At 39.8% G+C, this 21092-nt stretch overlaps 1 protein-coding gene across 1 annotated transcript in view; it reads right to left on the bottom strand.

Moving 5' to 3' along the window:
- lrrn1 (leucine rich repeat neuronal 1) overlaps window positions 1-13283 on the bottom strand; it is a 29930-nt gene extending 16647 nt beyond the window's left edge. The window contains exon 1 of the mRNA XM_061874775.1: window positions 12967-13283. The gene's annotated coding sequence lies outside the window, so the exon portion shown is untranslated. The remainder of the gene's footprint in view (window positions 1-12966) is intronic.
- Between the last annotated feature and the right edge of the window lie 7809 nt (window positions 13284-21092).

A 21092-nucleotide genomic window follows, 5' to 3' on the forward strand; every position in this document is an offset into this window, starting at 1 on the left:
TTTCTTGGAAATTAATTCTTCCTTCATTTGTTACCAGATTCTCACCTTCTTTCTCTCGCATTACTACTCACACCACAGCTAACGTTACCCATGGTGCTACCTCTCTGTTCCGCGACGGTATGTGACGTATGTAAGAAAGTGCGCTTGTTTTACGTCTCCGTGAGAAGCAGAGACAATTAAGAGTGAGAAACACCTGTAGTGTAATGCCAGCAGCTAAAAACAACCGTGTGAGAACGTATACTGGAGAATCACGATATAGTCATTTTCTATATCGCATAGAGACAAACCCGCGATATATCTAGTATATCGATATATCGCCCAGTCCTACTTCAAAGTAAAACACTTATGTGGTAAAGACATTTGGAAAAAAATATAACAGTTTTCTTTTTGGTGGGTCAAAAAAATAACAATCACAGATAAACTATTGTTGTGTTGCAATTACGTGACCTAGAGGTAACGTAATTGGAGAGTCAGTGTTGACCTACAGGGTTTCAGATGGCGCTCTAGAGTTCCATTAGGCTACTGTTTATTCATCTGCATCAGTGCTAACTTGGGCGTATCTTGAACGTTTTAGAGCAGGGGTGTCAAACGTAACAGACCCGCGAACAGGTTTTATCCGAGCCCGTGGGATGAGTTTGCAAAGTATAAAAATGAGCCGAAATTTTTCAAAGAAAGAAACTGCTGTTCTAAATGTGTCCACTAGATGTCATAATAGCAATTTCGGGAGAATATGCTACGTGTAAAAAAAATAAATCATATGTTAGTGCACCAGTCGAGGAAAATGAGCAAACTACATAAATAACATCTTGTAATTTGATTTTGATATTTTTGTATCTTGATGGATAAAAAATGAACACCAATGAGTTGACTGATGAACATGATCACATAATGTATTCAGAAAGTATAAATAACGACAAATAAAGGTGGAATATTATTAACCGCAACATGTAAATGTAAAAAAACCCCAACAACATTATGATTTGTACATTTTCAGAATGTGCTTGTTTTATTTTGAAAACAATTTGAAGTTGTCTTCATTTTTAAGTTATCGTGCCGTGATTTTACCAGTCCGACCCACTTGAGAGTAGAGTTTTCTCCATGTGGCCCTTAATCTAAAATTAGTTTGACAACCCTGGTTTAGAGGCAGACATATAAATGATCATAAACAAAATTGGAATGGACGGATTTATACACTCGAAAGAAAAAAATATTTTTGAAAGATTCAAACCATTTATCATCACCACAACATTACTGCTCGCCTCTACCTTACATTCTTTGACACTCAAAAGGACATAAAGAAGAAACGATTAGAGATACATCATGTCTTTACATCTGTAAAGGTCCACAAATTAGGCATTCATCTGTGAAATACAATGTTGGACTTGTTCATGCATCGCTAAGTAACGTCATTGATTGATATGATTGAGTGCTGTGCTGCTGTAAAAGTGAAGCTAATGAGCTCCTGCTGCAAATATTAGTTTCATCTCTGTCAGCAGTTGTTTTTCATGGTGCAAAGTTATTATGTTATCACATTATTTAGCTAAAGATGTCCCAGTTGTTCAGCAATGTTTGCGAGCGATATCAAGATTTAGTATATGCTGTCAAATCTATGAGAGATGTCTTTATTTAGTTTACTAATACTATTAAGGATATTTTTAATGTGGTCATCTGTGTCGAATGAAACATTCTGACTTTCCTGCACAACTACAACCAAGCTTTTAGTTTCTGCTGTGAAAATAGACAATGACATTACACAGTACTTAACAAGACGTTAGTTTATTTGTACAACCAGGTCTTCGTAGTTATATGTAGGCATCTTGTCCTTTCTTTACGTTTAGTTCTGGTCTCAAACACTGACTATAGTCGAGGATAAACTCGAGTGCCTCACAGAAAGTTTCTCAAACAAATCAAATGTTCAAACAAACATTTTACAAAGTGATTGCTGCAGACACAAACAGATTGATTATTTGGGAACTGAGGAGACCAATTTTTGAAGCTTTTCGGGTGAAATTCCTTCCCATTTTTGCTTGATGTGCACCTTAAGTTGTTCAACAGTTCGGGCTCTCCGTTGTCGTATTTTACGCTTCATATTGCTCCACACATTTTCAAAGGGAGACAGGTCTGGACTACAGGCAGGTCAGTCTGGAACCCGCACTCTTTTACTATGAAGCCACGCTGCTGTAACTCGTGGCTTGGCATTGTCTTGCTGAAATAAGCAGGGGCGTCCATGATAACGTTGGTTGGATGGCAACATATGTTGCTCCAAAACCTGTATGTACCTTTCAGCAGTAATGGTGCCTTCACAGATGTGTAAGTTACCCATGCCTCAAGCCCTAATACGATACAAATAACGATAATTTTGGGCCATGTCCCGATACACGATATAGAATCCGATATTTTGCCTTTGCCTTGAATGAACACTTGATGCATATAATCACAGCAGTATGATGATTCAATGTGTCTACATTAAAACATTCTTGTTCATACTGCATTAATATATGCTCATTTTAAACTTTCATGCAGATAAGGAAATCACAACTAAGTCAATTGACAAAAACTGTACTTATTAAACAATTATTAATCAATGGCACAAACATTGTCATTTCCAAAACAGAAAGTGCAAGCTTGTCAGAGACATTTTTAAATAAGCTAAGAGTGCACTTTTGTGCATAATGTTACTAAGATGACATATCAAAAAACTCTAAATTAAAGTGCACGTGTTGTACAGAACGCCACTACAATAGTTAAAAACAAATAAAGTGCACTTTTGTGCATGATGTCACACAAGATGTTTCAAAAACTGTCAAAAATTAGCTGCATAATAGGAAATCAAACAGTGTATATATGTCCTTGGTTCTATAGTAGGTTCCTGCGGACGTTATCTCCTGTTGTTGATTTTTTTTCTTACGGTGTTGATCTGGAAATTGTTGCTTGGGCATTTTGTGGGTGTGGCACTGAACGGAGATGTTGACATGCAGTTTCAAAAACTCTATTTTCTAGCGGGTACTGAAGTGAAGTGAATTATATTTATATAGCGCTTTTTCTCTAGTGACTCAAAGCGCTTACAAAGTGAAACCCAATATCTAATTTTTACATTTAAACCAGTGTGGGTGGCACAGGGAGCAGGTGGGTAAAGTGTCTTGCCCAAGGACACAACGGCAGTGACTAGGATGGCGGAAGTGTGGATCGAACCTGCAACCCTCAAGTTGCTGGCACGGCCGCTCTACCAACCGAGCTACACCGGGTAACTTTTCAAATGATGCTACATTAGCAGTGCTGCTACTTTTTGTAGCAACGCTTTTGCCGCATAATTGTTTAACATACTGGTATTCCCGCTTGAAGCCAAACCACCGCCAGACGATGGACCCCCTGCTGGTTTTCTTTAAATTAATTATTCCTCCATTTGTTACCATATTCGCACCTTCTCTCTCTTGTATTACCACTCGCAGCGCACCGCTAACTGCTAATGTTACCAATGTAGCTACCTCTCTGCTCGGGGAGAAAGTGTGACATTGCACGCGTGACGTGCGTAAGAAGGTGCGCTTGTTTATGTCACTGTGAGAAGGAGAGACAAGAAAGAGTGGGGAAACACATGTAGTGTAATGCCCGCAGCTAAAAGCAACTGTGTGAGAACATATACCGTATTTTTCGGATTATTAATCGCAGTTTTTTTTATAGTTTGCCAAAGGTGAGACTTATACTCTAGAGCGATTTATGTGTAAAATTATCAACACATTACCGTAAAATAGTAAATAATATAATTTATCTCATTCACGTAAGAAACTGGATGTACTGATAGAAGAGGAAGCGGCGCATTGTCTACCTTTGGAGTTGGCAGAGTTATTTAGAAGCGACACCGAGGAAGAAGATTTCATCGGATTTAGCGATTAGAAGTGACAGATTGTTTGGGTAAACGTATAGCATGTTCTGTATGTTATAGTTATTTGAATGACTCTTACCATAATATGTTACGTTAACATACCAGGCACCTTCTCAGTTGGTTATTTATGCCTCATATAACGTACACTTATTCAGCCCGTTGTTCACTATTCTTTATTTATTTTAAATTGCCTTTTAACTGTCTATTCTTGATGTTAGATTTTATCAAATCGATTTCCACAAAAAATGCGACTTATACTCTAGTGCGACTTATGTATGTTTTTTTTTCCTTCTTTACTATGCATTTTCGGCTGGTGCGATTTATACTCCGGAGCGATTTATAATCCGAAAAATGCGGTACTCGAATATCAGCAGCATATAACCCCAATTCTTCAGAGTTTGCACTGGCTCCCTGTCCATTTTAGAATTGATTTTAAAACATTGCTGTTTGTTTTTAAATCTTTACATGGACTGGCACCTCAATATATCTCGGACCTCATCCAAATTTACATTCCTGCGCGCGCTCTGAGGTCCGAGAGCCAGTTCCAGCTCGTGGTGCCCAAGACCAGACTTAAGACCAGGGGAGACAGGGCCTTCTCTGTGGTCGGTCCTAAGCTCTGGAACACTCTGCCCCTCCATGTTCAAACTGCTTCCACAGTGGAGTGTTTTAAGTCTCGTCTTAAGACCCACTTTTATTCTTTGGCTTTTAACACTATGTGAGTTGTGTGGTCCTCTGTTGTCCTCTGTGTTTTTTATACACTTTGATTTCTATTTTACTGTTTTAATTGATTTTACCCTTTAAAATAGTTTTTAATCATATTTGTTTTTATATTGTTTTTATTTGTTTTATATTTATTTATTTTTTGTTTTTATTCAGTCATTGGTGGAGCATTATATATATATATATATATATATATATATATACTTTTTTTATTTTATTTTATTTATTAATTTTTTTTACAATTGTTTTTAACATGGCTGTGCAGCACTTTGGAAACGTTATTGTTGTTTAAATGTGCTATATAAATAAAGTGGATTGGATTGGATTGGATCACAATATAGTCATTTTCTATATCGCACGGTGACAAACCCGCGATATATCGAGTATATCGATATATCGCTCGTCCCTAATAGTTATACTATAATTTTTGCCTTTGTCATTTAAAAAACACTCTAAAACACCTTTACAAATTACAACGGAAAAACATTTTAAACCCTCCAATAGAAATGATTGGGCTCTTAAGTAGCCAGAACAATATTTTATGTTTCTTCTGCCGAGTATGTTGATTTTTTTTTTTTTTTTTTTTCAAACTTAGTTAAAATATTTCAGTGTGTGTTTAAGTACTTTTCGAGCACATTCAACAATCTTACAATTATAACAATAACCGTGATAACACATTGTCCTATCCTTACACCCCTATTTTCAACAAAGGACGGTAAGGAACTAAGAAAGATAAAAAATAGCCGGCAATGGTTTCAAAAAAAAGGAGGTGTCTCTATGGGAAACACCACCTCCAGTGTTTCGGCAGAGAATTACACGTCACAAATTCAACGCAGACAATCACCTCCAATATAAAAGGGCACGGCATAGTAACAAATATCATAATACAAGATATGCAACTAACTTGTTGAAAAAGAACCCATTATCATCCTTCCACTCGTCACATGGATGCCGTTGAAAGTAAGGATACAAGTAGGATTGTATGATATACCAGTAATAATAAAGTATCGCAGTACTAATAAATTGAAAAAACATGCTTAACTGCCATTGAAAAATAGTTAGTTTTTTTGTCATGCGTCTGATGGCGCGCTGAGGCACATGTCGTGACACACGCACAGACCACTTGCAAGCAGAAACAGTGTTGAGACAAAAGAAGGAAAATGGACATATTTTGGCTTCAAAACTAACGATAAAAATGGAGTTATAAACGATTAAGCGCCGCTTTTCAAGCAGTGCTTTAACAAATAGCTAGCTAGTAGCTTGCTATTAACTAGCTAGCGGCTAACGTCTGTCCACACAGTGATTTTAGCTACTTCTACATCACTATTCCCCGGTTCCATGGCGACAAAAAAAACTACGATATTTAAGTATCATCCCTGAACGACAAGGGATAGTTAAACATGCTTCATGACACACCGTAAGAGGAAACAAAAGCTAACCGCTAACAACAAGCTAGCACTTCAGAATGCAAACAAATGAGTGAATATACACAAATATCGATTTTAACGATACTATAGTCGACAATACAATAATGACATCGATATTTTTTAATAATACAAAATACTTTGTCTTTTTTTTTATTGTTTATAGACTAAGTAATTATGTCCCTGGACACAGGACGACTTTAAATATGACCAACGTATGATCCTGTAATTACATAGTGCATAGTAGATTTTAACAGAAGTGTAGTTTCAACATGTTAATACAGAAAATAATCAAATATTAACCGAAAAAGAACAAGTGGATTAAAAATCCTGTGTGCACAGCAACTATGCCACGCACAATATAAAATCCAATCTGAACTCCACACGAAATTAACACATACCGTATTTCCTTGATTTGCCGCCGGGGTGCTAATTAATTTAAAACCTCTTCTCACTCCTGCGCTTACCAAAGACATGCGGTAAAAGTAAGCATGCGCTAATTGTTTTAAAACCTCTTCTCACTCCGGCACTTACCAAAGGCATGGAGTCAAAATTTGAGTGTGATGTAAGCCTGGACCTTAAATCCTACTGAATAGCTCTTAATCTTCTTCCCTTTATGCGATTTCAAATTACCTGTAGTGAAACCAGCCTCCTCCATTTTGAAAATGATGACAGGGGAAGTGTCACTCGTGATGTCACGAGTTTGACCAGGCGGTAATACTAATTATTTTGCGAAGCGAGTTTGACCCGGCAGTAATTTAAGGCAGGCGCATACTATATGCCCTGCGGCAATTCAAGGAAATACGGTAATTTGTTTTGTAGAATTTTGCAATGCAACTCTGTGAGTGACAGGTGACAACAAGCGGCCAACAACAGATAAAACAATGATCGTCAACACCGTTCGATCGTTGTAACGTCTGTTGAGACGCTTTAAATAGGACAGGAATTCCATCGATTACTATATTGAACAAAACAGTTTCTCTTCGGCCGTAACCACACCAAAAACATCGTAAAAAACATACATCTAGCAAAACTGGTCATGTTCTGCTTTACTAACCAGGCTTAAACCAACTCAGTCATCTGTCATAACAACAGTAGCCGCTCTCTCTCTCTCACTAGCACCAACACACACTCACGGCATTTAGCTGCTGACGTTTTTACGGCCATACAAAAAGTCGGACACCTCAAACACCACATAAAGTGTAAATTCCAGGTCATTGTACAATGGTTCCTCAATCAGATGTGTGCCTATCCCACTGTCATGTATTAAGAATGTAAATATATGGATATTAATCATGAAATGCTGTTACTAGATTATAGAAATGCTCATGAAAAGATATATTTTACGGACAGAAAGTGACAGGATTATACACTTTATCCCAGGCCTGGGTAATTATTTTGACTCGGGGGCAAAATTTAGAGAAAAAATGTGTCTGTGGACGGGTATATCTATTTTTAGGAACACTAATTCAAAACCTCAAAATAATGTCTGATTGAATTCCTTAAAAAACGGACTGGAATTGTACATATTTTTACTGAATGAGACACCCAGAATGTACATGAAAATAAAGAATGTGGGATTTACAATATTAAGTACGAACGATAAAACACTGAATATTGACAACATATGAACGTCACACCCTATCTCGATCGACATTTTACAATTAAGCGAAACGCAACAAAAATGCAACAAACACATTGAAATGAATGTGAAGGGTAAAATAAACCCACCACCAATATGATACATCACAAAGCTTTAGAACTTTGTAGTAAAAAACTCCCTCCGCGTCTGTCCCTGACACCCGCATTTCAGGCTGGCCGCTCTGGAAAGAACTCTGTGGAAACGCTCCCCACCCACACTATTTGGTGCCTTGTCTGAGGTGCTGTGACTTAGACCAGTGTTTTTCAACCACTGTGCCGTGAGATATTGTCTGGTGTGCCGTGGGAAATTATGCAACTTCACCTAATTGGTCCAAAATATATTTTTTGCAAATTTATAATCATAATAATGTGCCATTGTCTAGTGCCTGTGCTGTCTAGAGCTTGGCAGGGTAATCTTGTAATACTCCATATCAGTAAGTGGCAGCAGGTAGTTAGTTCATTGTGTTGTCGGAACGCGTCAAGGATGGTTTGTCGTGATCCCAATATGCAGTGCACAGCGGGAGACAGCCTGCAGGTAAAGAGGTATGTAGCGCTTAAACTAAAAATCACCAAAAAGGCAAGTCCCGCGAGGAAAAGGCACTGAAGCATAGGGATGGCTATGTAAAACAAAAGTAAAACTGAAGTGGCTACAAAGTCAACAAAAACAGAATGCTGGACGACAGCAAAAACTTACAGCTTGTACTTGACATGACAATCAACAATGTCTCCACAAATAAGGATGGCCTACGCACAACTTAAATAGTTTTGATTGCGAAAACAAAGCAGGTTCGGGAAATAGCACTCAAAAGAAGGCGTGAAGCTGCTACAGGAGAACACCAACAAAACAGGAAATGTCACCAAAATACCAGCGCAAGACAGGAACTAAAGCATGACACACAGGAAACAACAATAAACTCAAAATAAGGTCAGACAACCTGGTGGAGTTTCATTTTTTAACCTTCTCTGATGGTGGAGTGACTCCGTATTTTTTTTATGAAAAAAATGTGCCTTGGCTCAAAAAAGGTTGAAAAACACTGACTTAGACCAGTGGTTCTCAACCTTTTTTCAAAATTTTTTTTAATTCAAGTACCCCCTAATCAGAGTAAAGCATTTTTGGTTGAAAAAAAGAGATAAAGAAGTAAAAATACAGCACTATGTCATCAGTTTCTGATTTATTAAATTGTATAACCGTGCAAAATATTGCTCATTTTTAGTGGTCTTTCTTGAACTATTTTGGAAAAAAAGATATAAAAATAACTAAAAACTTGTTGAAAAATAAACAAGTGATTCGATTATAATAAAGATTTCTACACATAGAAGTAATCATCAACTTAAGGTGCCCTCTTTGGGGATTGTAATAGAGATCCATCTGGATTCATCAACTTCATTCTAAACATTTCTTCACAAAAAAGGAATATTTTAAACAAAAAATATTTATGGAACATGTCCACAAGAAATCTAGCTGTCAACACTGAATATTGCATTGTTGCATTTCTTTTCACAGTTTATGAACTTACATTCATATTTTGTTGAAATATTATTCAATAAATGAATTTATAAAGGATTTTTGAATTGTTCCTATTTTTAGAATATTTAAAAAAAAATCTCACGTACCCCTTGGCATACCTTCAAGTACCCCCCAGGGGTACCCGTACCCCCATTTGAGAACCACTGACTTAGACTACCATAGTAACTGGTATATCATGCAAAAGTGCAGATTGCAACTATCAAAATACTTTGTATTGTTCAAAACTTACAATCATTTAAAAACATCACTGTACATCATAATGGCAGCTACAGTTTCCATTTTAATAATAATAATAATAAAAAGGGCCTTAATTTGCCCAGGTCTGCTTTATCCCATGCTTACATCACATTGTGTAACATGAGAATGTTTTAAGGGGACTAAATGTTTTTTTTGAAAGAGGTACAAATTATTTACAGAGTTGGAACCCCACCCAGACAAACAATGTCATTAAATGTTTATTTTAATCATAAAGGGGTCAAAACACTTATATCACAAAAATAATCTCATGAAAATGACTACTGTCATTTGATTATTAAAATAAAACGTGTAACTTGTTATTTAGTCAGGTCTGGGACGGGTGTGATGCTGGTATGGCCACTGTGTGCACGCCTGATATTGCTCACATGCTCGCATGCTCAACTCTGGGAGTTTTTACGTTTGCTCAAACACGTGAAAAATTAGAGGGAACAGTAGAATCCATCCATTTTCTACCACGTCCCTCATAATCATGACAAAATAATACGGAAATGCTGCAATATACCGCATATGTCAGCAGTCAAATTAGGAGTTTTGGCAACCCGTTCGCTTAGAGAAGTTTTCTAGTATGTTCACTATGTTATTTAATACCGTAATTGTTCTTTGATTGCAATAAGAAACATATCTATCTATTCCTAGTGAAATTTGCTGCTGTGCCCTTTATTTTGAAAAGCAACAAAATACATCAATCAATCAATCAATGTTTACTTATATAGCCCTAAATCACTAGTGTCTCAAAGGGCTGCACAAACCACCACGACATCCTCGGCAGGCCCACATAAGGGCAAGGAAAACTCACACCCAGTGGGACGTCGGTGACAATGATGACTATGAGAACCTTGGACAGGAGGAAAGCAATGGATGTCGAGCGGGTCTAACATGATACTGTGAAAGTTCAATCCACAATGGATCCAACACAGTCGCGAGAGTCCAGTCCAAAGCGGATCCAACACAGCAGCGAGAGTCCCGTTCACAGCGGAGCCAGCAGGAAACCATCCCAAGCGGAGGCGGATCCGCAGCGCAGAAATGTCCCCAGCCGATACACAGGCAAGCAGTACATGGCCACCGGATCGGTGGATATTAGTCAGCATCTTTGCCGGCGTGTCAAACTTGTTTTCTTTGAGGGCCACATTGCAGTTACGGTTGCCCTCAGAGGGTCGATTTTAACAGTGAATAATATACAATATGAATATAAATGTGTATACATAAAACATGTCTTTTTTTACATACGCTGTACAAAAGCAAATCTTAAATATTGTACTGTATAAAACTGGCAGCTCAGTCGCCACAATTTTACCGTAATATTTGCAGGGTTTTTTTTGTTTTTTACAGCATATGAAATAAAAAGAAATACATAGAATTAAATTAAAGGACTGGCAAAACGGTACCAAATTCAAGCAAGTTTTTTATACTTTAAAATATACGGTTGTTGTTTCTTATTTGGTTAGAATTTGGGGTTAAATCACCAAAATGACTCCAGAGCGCGGCCACCACTGCTGCTCACTGCTCCCCTCACCTCCCAGGGGGTGGAACATGGAGATGAGTCAAACGCAGAGAGTAATTTCTGAGTGTAATTGTGTGTGTGTGTGTGACAAGTTATCTTTATTTGAACGATAAAATTGTTTTGAAATGTATGATGATATATTTTGTTTTATTACTAGAGATGATTAAAGTGTATATATATTTAATTGTACGCAGTACATTTATTTTTGTCATACATAATATACAGTTTATTGGCAACACTAAATTGGCCCTAGTGTGTGAATGTGAGTGTGAATGTTGTCTGTCCATCTGTGTTGGCCCTGCGATGAGGTGGCGACTTGTCCAGGGTGTACGCCGCCTTCCGCCCGATTGTAGCTGAGATAGACACCTGCGACCCTGAACGGGACAAGCGGTAGAAAATGGATGGATGGATTTTATATACATATATACTGTATATATATATGTATGTATATATATATATATATATATATTTTTTTTTTTTTTTTTTTAAGGGTCTGGGAAAAAATCGATTATCACGATGTGCGATTCAGAATCGATTCTCATTTTTTAAATTATTATTATTATTATTATTTTTTTATCAATCCAACAAACCAATACACAGCAATACCATAACGATATAATCCAATTTCAAAAACAAACCTGACCCAGCAACACTCAGAACTGCAATAAACAGAGCAATTGAGGAGACACAAACACGACACAGAACAAACCAAAAGCAGTGAAACAAAAATGAATATCATCAACAACAGTATCAATATTAGTTATTATTTCAGCATAGCAGTGATTAAAAATCCCACATTGAAATTATCATTAGACATTTATAAAAAAAAAAAAAAAAACAATAGTGTCACAGTGGCTTATACTTGCATCGCATCTCATAAGCTTGACAACACACTGTGTCCAATGTTTTCACAAAGATAAAATAAGTCGTATTTTTGGTTCGTTTAATAGTTAAAACAAAGTTACATTACTGCAATCAGTTGATAAAACATTGTCCTTTACAATTATAAAAGCTTTATTTTTTTTTTAATCTAACACTCTGCTAGCATGTCAGCAGACTGGGGTAGATCCTGCTGAAATCTATGTATTGAATGAATACAGAATTGTTTTGAGTTGGAAAAATATCGTTTTTGAATCAAGAATTGTGTTGAATCAAAAAAAATCGATATATAATCAAATCGCGACCCCAAGAATTGATATTGAATCGTATCATGGGACACTTAAAGATACGCAGCCCTAATATATATATATTTATATACACACACACACACTACCGCTTGTCCCTTTTTGGGGTCGCTAGAACCTATCTCATGTGCATTCGGGACATAACATTGTAATTGTATGCAGTATATTTATTTTTGTAGTACATTTATTAAGAAAAGATAAGGCACCTTATTTACACATTATTTTTACTCTTTCGGGGGCCACACAAATGGGGTGAGGCGGGCCAAATCTGGCCCCCGGGCCTTGACTTTGACACCTGCGTTCTATCACAATAGTCTAACAGCTGCAGCAAGAAGCCGCACAATCCACAAAGGACCCCCTGCCAACACACCCCCCCATATCTCCCAGTGCAGCATCTCCAAGAAAGGCAACTCCTCCTCGCACTTGTTGTGAAGCTGAAGACATCTGCCCATTCTCACTTTAACATTAATATGCAAATCACATTTAGCCGATGCTGCGCATGCGTACAAGCCCCCGGCGCCGCAAAGAGATCAAAGTTAGTTTTTGACGCATTGCTGCCTCGATGTATTTCATAATATTCTCTATTATGGCGAACTGCTGCCTTTTGGACTTTCGGTAAGTCTAATTATGAATAATGGTTTTATTGAGGTAAATTGGTAGCTACATGCCCTTGAGTGTGTCCAAAATAAAAGCACTGGGAGATAAAACAAAGTGCTTAGTTACAATAAACACATCGTGCCCGACACTCCCCGCCATTAGTGACATTTTTAAAATAAGTCCAAAAAAATACAAATGTGAATAAAAGCAGGTGTTTTTCCAGTGGGTCTCACCTTGTTGACGTTTCATGTCAATGTCATTAAAAGGCGTGGGTCCTTCGTCGAAACATGAAATACTGTAATTGTTGTCAAAAAAAAAAGACGGATATAAACGTGTATTCCTCCACAGCTGCTGCCGGAAAAGATGCACGGTGGTCGGCGGAGGAGACGAGCCGACCTGCTGCTAGCCTTCGCGGAGCAAATTGACACCCTGCTAACACTCCGACAGAAGCGGAAAAAAAACACAAAAAAATGATTAAAAAAAAAACACCTGGCGCTAACCACGCCAGTCAGCTGATTCCCGGGCAGCCTATTGGCGGAGAGCAGCTGTCTGTCAGCCCGCACCAAGCCAAGCAGAGAACCATCTGCTCCCGCTTGGTGGGAGGAGAACAAAGGCAGCAGAGGGCGGCGGGGCCGGGGTGGGGTGGGGGATGGACGGGCGGGTACAACTATGCTATTAGAGGGGAAAATAGACCAATTCCTTAAAGGCCTACTGAAACCCACTACTACCCACCACGCAGTCTGATAGTTTATATATCAATGATGAAATATTAACATTGCAACACATGCCAATACGGCCTTTTTAGTTTACTAAATTACAATTTTAAATATCCCGGGAGTTTCGTCTTCCATACGTCGTGTAATGATGACGTGTACGCAAGACATCACGGGTTTTAAGGAAATATGAGCGCTGCACACACACACAGCTAAAAGTTGTCTGCTTTAACGGCATACATACACAGTATTTTGGACATCTGTGTTGCTGAATCTTTTGCAATTTGTTCAATTAATATTGGAGAAGTCACAGTTGAAAGGTGGAGTTGGGAAGCTTTAGCCTTTAGCACACGGTGATTCCCTCGTTTAAAATTCCTGGAGGTGAAACTTTCCTATGGATCAGAGTGCGGTCAAGCCAACATGGATCCCTACCAAATGTCAACCAGCAGGTTTCGGTGAGAAAATTGTGGTTAAAAAGTAATTTCTTACCGGAGAAAAGCTGAGCTTGTCTCGTCCATAGCTGCCGTCGACTCCCCTGAGACACTGCGCGGCAAGACACCCGTGGAGACACCTTTCCGACTATCAGGTACTATTTAACTAAGTAAAACACTAGCAACACAATAGTAAGACGAGCGCTGCACACACACACACACACACACACAGCTGAAAGCCGTCTGCTTTAACGGCATAATTATACAGTATTTTGGACATCTGTGTAGCTGAATCTTTTGCAATTTGTTCAATTAATATTGGAGAAGTCAAAGTAGAAAGGTGGAGTTGGGAAGCTTTAGCCTTTAGCCACACAAACACACGGTGATTCCTTGTTTAAAATTCCTGGAGGTGAAACTTTCCTATGGATCTCGACCAAATGTCAACACGCAGGTTTCGGTGAGAAAATTGTGGTTAAAAAGTCAGTTCTTACCGGAGAAAAGCTGAGCTTGTGTCGTCTATAGCTGCCGTCGACTCCCCTGAGACCCTGCGCGTCAAGACACCCGTGGAGACACTCTTCCGACTATCAGGTACTATTTAACTCACTAAAACACTAGCAACACAGTAGAAAGATAACGTGTACGCAAGACGTCACGGGTTTTAGGGAAATATGAGCGCTGCACACACACACAGCTAAAAGTCGTCTGCTTTAACGGCATAATTACACAGTATTTTGGACATCTGTGTTGCTGAATCTTTTGCAATTTGTTCAATTAATATTGGAGAAGTCACAGTTGAAAGGTGGAGTTGGGAAGCTTTAGCCTTTAGCCACACAAACACACGGTGATTCCCTCGTTTAAAATTCCTGGAGGTGAAACTTTCCTATGGATCAGAGTGCGGTCAAGCCAACATGGATCCCTACCAAATGTCAACCAGCAGGTTTCGGTGAGAAAATTGTGGTTAAAAAGTCATTTCTTACCGGAGAAAAGTTGAGCTTGTCTCGTCCATAGCTGCCGTCGACTCCCCTGAGACACTGCGCGGCAAGACACCCGTGGAGACACCTTTTCTGACCATCAGGTACTATTTAACTAACTAAAACACTAGCAACACAATAGTAAGATGAGCGCTGCACACACACACACAGCTGAAAGCCGTCTGCTTTAACGGCATAATTATACAGTATTTTGGACATCTGTGTTGCTGAATCTTTTGCAATTTGTTCAATTAATATTGGAGAAGTCACAGTAGAAAGGTGGAGTTGGGAAGCTTTAGCCTTTAGCCATACAAACACACGGTGATTCCTTGTTTAAAATTCCTGGAGGTGAAACTTTCCTATGGATCTCGACCAAATGTCAACACGCAGGTTTCGGTGAGAAAATTGTGGTTAAAAAGTCAGTTCTTACCGGAGAAAAGCTGAGCTTGTGTCGTCCATAGCTGCCGTCGACTCCCCTGAGACACTGCGCGTCAAGACACCCGTGGAGACACTCTTCCGACTATCAGGTACTATTTAACTCACTAAAACACTAGCAACACAGTAGAAAGATAACGTGTACGCAAGACGTCACGGGTTTTAGGGAAATATGAGCGCTGCACACACACACAGCTAAAAGTCGTCTACTTTAACGGCATAATTACACAGTATTTTGGACATCTGTGTTGCTGAATCTTTTGCAATTTGTTCAATTAATATTGGATAAGTCACAGTAGAAAGGTGGAGTTGGGAAGCTTTAGCCTTTAGCCACACAAACACACGGTGATTCCCTCGTTTAAAATTCCTGGAGGTGAAACTTTCCTATGGATCAGAGTGCGGTCAAGCCAACATGGATCCCTACCAAATGTCAACCAGCAGGTTTCGGTGAGAAAATTGTGGTTAAAAAGTCATTTCTTACCGGAGAAAAGCTGAGCTTGTCTCGTCCATAGCTGCCGTCGACTCCCCTGAGACACTGCGCGGCAAGACACCCGTGGAGACACCTTTCCGACTATCAGGTACTATTTAACTAACTAAAACACTAGCAACACAATAGTAAGATGAGCGCTGCACACACACACACAGCTGAAAGCCGTCTGCTTTAACGGCATAATTATACAGTATTTTGGACATCTGTGTTGCTGAGTCTTTTGCAAAATTTTTCAATTAATATTGGAGAAGTCACAGTAGAAAGGTGGAGTTGGGAAGCTTTAGCCTTTAGCCACACAAACACACGGTGATTCCTTGTTTAAAATTCCTGGAGGTGAAACTTTCCTATGGATCTCGACCAAATGTCAACACGCAGGTTTCGGTGAGAAAATTGTGGTTAAAAAGTCAGTTCTTACCGGAGAAAAGCTGAGCTTGTGTCGTCCATAGCTGCCGTCGACTCCCCTGAGACACTGCGCGTCAAAACACCCGTGGAGACACTCTTCCGACTATCAGGTACTATTTAACTCACTAAAACACTAGCAACACAATAGAAAGATAACGTGTACGCAAGACGTCACGGGTTTTAAGGAAATATGAGCGCTGCACACACACACAGCTAAAAGTCGTCTGCTTTAACGGCATAATTACACAGTATTTTGGACATCTGTGTTGCTGAATCTTTTGCAATTTGTTCAATTAATAATGGAGAAGTCACAGTTGAAAGGTGGAGTTGGGAAGCTTTAGCCTTTAGCCACACAAACACACGGTGATTCCCTCGTTTAAAATTCCTGGAGGTGAAACTTTCCTATGGATCAGAGTGCGGTCAAGCCAACATGGATCCCTACCAAATGTCAACCAGCAGGTTTCGGTGAGAAAATTGTGGTTAAAAAGTCATTTCTTACCGGAGAAAAGCTGAGCTTGTCTCGTCCATAGCTGCCGTCGACTCCCATGAGACACTGCGCGGCAAGACACCCGTGGAGACACCTTTTCTGACCATCAGGTACTATTTAACTAACTAAACACTAGCAACACAATAGTAAGATGAGCGCTGCACACACACACACACACAGCTGAAAGCCGTCTGCTTTAACGGCATAATTATACAGTATTTTGGACATCTGTGTTGCTGAATCTTTTGCAATTTGTTCAATTAATATTGGAGAAGTCACAGTAGAAAGGTGGAGTTGGGAAGCTTTAGCCTTTAGCCACACAAACACACGGTGATTCCTTGTTTAAAATTCCTGGAGGTGAAACTTTCCTATGGATCTCGACCAAATGTCAACACGCAGGTTTCGGTGAGAAAATTGTGGTTAAAAAGTCAGTTCTTACCGGAGAAAAGCTGAGCTTGTGTCGTCCATAGCTGCCGTCGACTCCCCTGAGACACTGCGCGTCAAGACACCCGTGGAGACACTCTTCCGACTATCAGGTACTATTTAACTCACTAAAACACTAGCAACACAGTAGAAAGATAACGTGTACGCAAGACGTCACGGGTTTTAGGGAAATATGAGCGCTGCACACACACACAGCTAAAAGTCGTCTGCTTTAACGGCATAATTACACAGTATTTTGGACATCTGTGTTGCTGAATCTTTTGCAATTTGTTCAATTAATATTGGAGAAGTCACAGTAGAAAGGTGGAGTTGGGAAGCTTTAGCCTTTAGCCACACAAACACACGGTGATTCCCTCGTTTAAAATTCCTGGAGGTGAAACTTTCCTATGGATCAGAGTGCGGTCAAGCCAACATGGATCCCTACCAAATGTCAACCAGCAGGTTTCGGTGAGAAAATTGTGGTTAAAAAGTCAGTTCTTACCGGAGAAAAGCTGAGCTTGTGCCGTCCATAGCTGCCGTCGACTCCCCTGAGACACTGCGCGTCAAGACACCCGTGGAGACACCTTTCCGGCTATCAGGTACTATTTAACTAACCAAAACACTAGCAACACAATAGAAAGATAAGGGATTTCCCAGAACTAACCTAGTAAATGTCTCTAAAAACATCGGAATCTGTCCCGATGCAATCACGTTTTGTTTTTTTTACTTATTTATTTTTTGTTTTTTATTATTTATTTTTTTCTAGTCCATCCATCCATTTTCTACCGCTTATTCCCTTTTGGGGTCGCGGTGGGGCGCTGGCGCCTATCTCAGCTACAATCCGGCGGAAGGCGGCGTACACCCTAGACAAGTCACCACCTCATCGCATGGCCAACACAGATAGACAGACAACATTCACACTCACATTCACACACTAGGGCCAATTTAGTGTTGCCAATCAACCTATCCCCAGGTGCATGTTTTTCTAGTCCGTCGCTATCAATTTCCTCAAACACGAATCTTTCATCCATCCATTTCCTACCGCTTATTCCCTTTTGGGGTCGCGGAGGGGCGCTGACGCCTATCTCAGCTACAATCGGGCGGAAGGCGGTCTACACCCTGGACAAGTCGCCACCTCATCACAGGGCCAACACAGATAGACAGACAACATTCACACTCACATTCACACATTAGGGCTATTTTAGTGTTGCCAATCAACCTATCCCCAGGTGCATGTTTTTCTAGTCCGTCGCTATCAATTTCCTCAAACATGAATCTTTCATCCTCGCTCAAATTAATGGGGAAATTGTCGTTTTCTCGGTCCGAATAGCACGTTTTGTTGGAGGCTCCCATTAAAAATAATGTGAATATGTGAGGAGCCCCCACACGTGTGACGTCATTGTCTGCGACTTCCGGTAAAGGCAGGGCATTTTTCTTAACACCGAAAGTTGCGAACTTTATCGTGGATGTTCTCTACTAAATCCTTTCAGCAAAAATATGGCAATATGGCGAAATGATCAAGTACTAAATTTAAAGGCTTACTGAAATGAGATTTTCTTATTTAAACGGGGATAGCAGGTCCATTCTATGTGTCATACTTGATCATTTCGCGATATTACCATATTTTTGCTGAAAGGATTTAGGAGAGAACATTGACGATAAAGTTCGCATTTTTCGGTGCTAAGAGAAAAGCCCTGCCTCTACCGGAAGTCGCAGACGATGATGTCACATGTTGATGGCTCCTCACATATTCACATTGATTTTAATGGGAGCCTCCAACAAAAACAGCTATTCAGACTGAGAAAACGACAATTTCCCCATTAATTTGAGCGAGGATGAAAGATTCATGTTTGAGGATATTGATAGCGACGGGCTAGAAAAAAAAATAAAAAAAAATTTGCGATTGCATAGAGAGGAATTCATATGTTTTTAGAAACATTTACTTGGATAATTTTGGGAAATCCCTTATCTTTCTATTGTGTTGTTATTGTTTTAGTGAGTTTAACAGTACCTGACAGTCGGAGGGGTGTGTCCACGGGTGTGTTGACGCGCAGTGTCTCAGCGAAGTCGACGGCAGCTTTATGGATGAGGCAAGCTCAGCTGATATCCGGTAAGAAGCAACTTTTTACCACAATTTTCTCACCGAAACCTGCTGGTTGACATTCGGTTGGGATACATGTCCACTCTGATCCATAATAAAGTTTCACCTCTGTGAATTTTAAACAAGGAATCACTGTGTGTTTGTGTGGCTAAAGGCTAAAGCTTCCCAACTCCATCTTTCTACTTTGAGTTCTCCAATATTAATTGAACAAATTGCAAAGGATTCAGCAACACAGATCTCCAAAATAGCTGTGTGTGTGTGCAGTGCTCATATTCCTAATAGCCCGTGATGTCAAGCGTACACGTCATCATTACGCAACGTTTTCAAGAAAAAACTCCCGGGAAATTTAAAATTGCAATTTAGGAAACTAAAAAGGCCGTATTGGCATGTGTTGCAATGGTATTATTTCATCATTGATATATAAACTATCAGACTGCGTGGTGGGTAGTAGTGGGTTTCATTAGGCCTTTAAAGGCCTACTGAAATGAGATTTTCTTATTTTAACGGAGATAGCAGGTCCATTCTATTTGTCATACTTAATCATTTCGCGATATTACCATATTTTTGCTGAAAGGATTTAGTAGAGAACATCGACGATAAAGTTTGCAACTTTTGGTCGCTAATAGAAAAGCCCTGCCTTTACCGGAAGTATGTGTGCGTGATGTCACTAGTTCCAGGGGTCCATACATATTCACATTGTTTTAAATGAGAGCCACAAGCAGTAAGAGCAATTCGGACCGAGAAAGGGACAATTTCCCCATTAATTTGAGCGAGGATGAAAGATTTGTGAATTAGGATATTGATAGTGAAGGACTAGAAAAAAGCGACGGCTGCGGGCGGCGGCAGTGTGAGCGTTTCAGATGTAATTAGAAACATTTACTAGGATAATTCTGGAAGATCCCTTATCTGCTTATTGTTTTAATAGTGTTTTAGTGAGATTTCAAAGATTCTAAAGACATACCTCGAGGTCGGATGGCTGCGGTGAACACGAAGTGTCTCAGAGAGAAGCCGAGGAGCCAAACTCACAGCTGCCTTTTAACAGCTGCTGCAGGACGACGAATAATCCACTGATGTCTCTGGTAAGATATATATATCACAATTTCCCCATCCAAAAAATGCTGGTTGACGTAGAGAAAACATGTTCGCTTGACCGCCCTGTGTTAAAGCTTCACAACAAACAAAGAAACACCGGCTGTGTCTCGGTGCTAAAGACAGCTGCAATCCACCGCTTTCCACCAACAGCATTCTTCTTCATAGTCTCCATTATTAAATGAACAAATTGCAAAAGATTCAGCAACACAGATGTCAAAAATACTGTGTAATTACGCCATGAACAGAGACGACTTTTAGCCGTGTTTGGTGCAGCGCTAATATTTCCTTACAGTCCGTGCAATTTAGTAAACTAAATACGCCGTATTGGCAAAACCAAACTCTCTCCCACCGTGCTGCCTCACATTCACACAATCGGGCCTATTTAGTTTTGCCAATCAACCTCCATCCATCCATCCGTTTTCTACCACTTTTCCCGTTCCGGGTCGCGGGGGGTGTCGCTGGAGTCTATCTCAGCTGCATATGGGCGGAAGGCGGCGTACACCCTGGACAAGTCGCCACCTCATCACAGGGCCAACACAGTTAGACAGACAACATTCACACTGACATTCACACACTCGGGCCAATTTAGTGTTGTCAATCAACCTATCCAGCATAAAAAAAAAAAAACACTTAAAACGAATGCCATCCATCCATCCCTTTTTCTACCGCTTGTCCCTTTCTGGGTCGCTGGAGCCTATCTCAGCTGCATTCGGGCGGAAGGTGGGGTACACCCTGGACAAGTCGCCACCTCATCACAGGGCCAACACAGATAGACAGTCAACATTCACACTCACATTCGCACACTTCAGCCAAT

Source organism: Nerophis ophidion, linkage group LG16, assembly GCF_033978795.1.
Source record: "Nerophis ophidion isolate RoL-2023_Sa linkage group LG16, RoL_Noph_v1.0, whole genome shotgun sequence".
In the NCBI taxonomy this organism is placed as follows: Eukaryota; Metazoa; Chordata; class Actinopteri; order Syngnathiformes; family Syngnathidae; genus Nerophis; species Nerophis ophidion.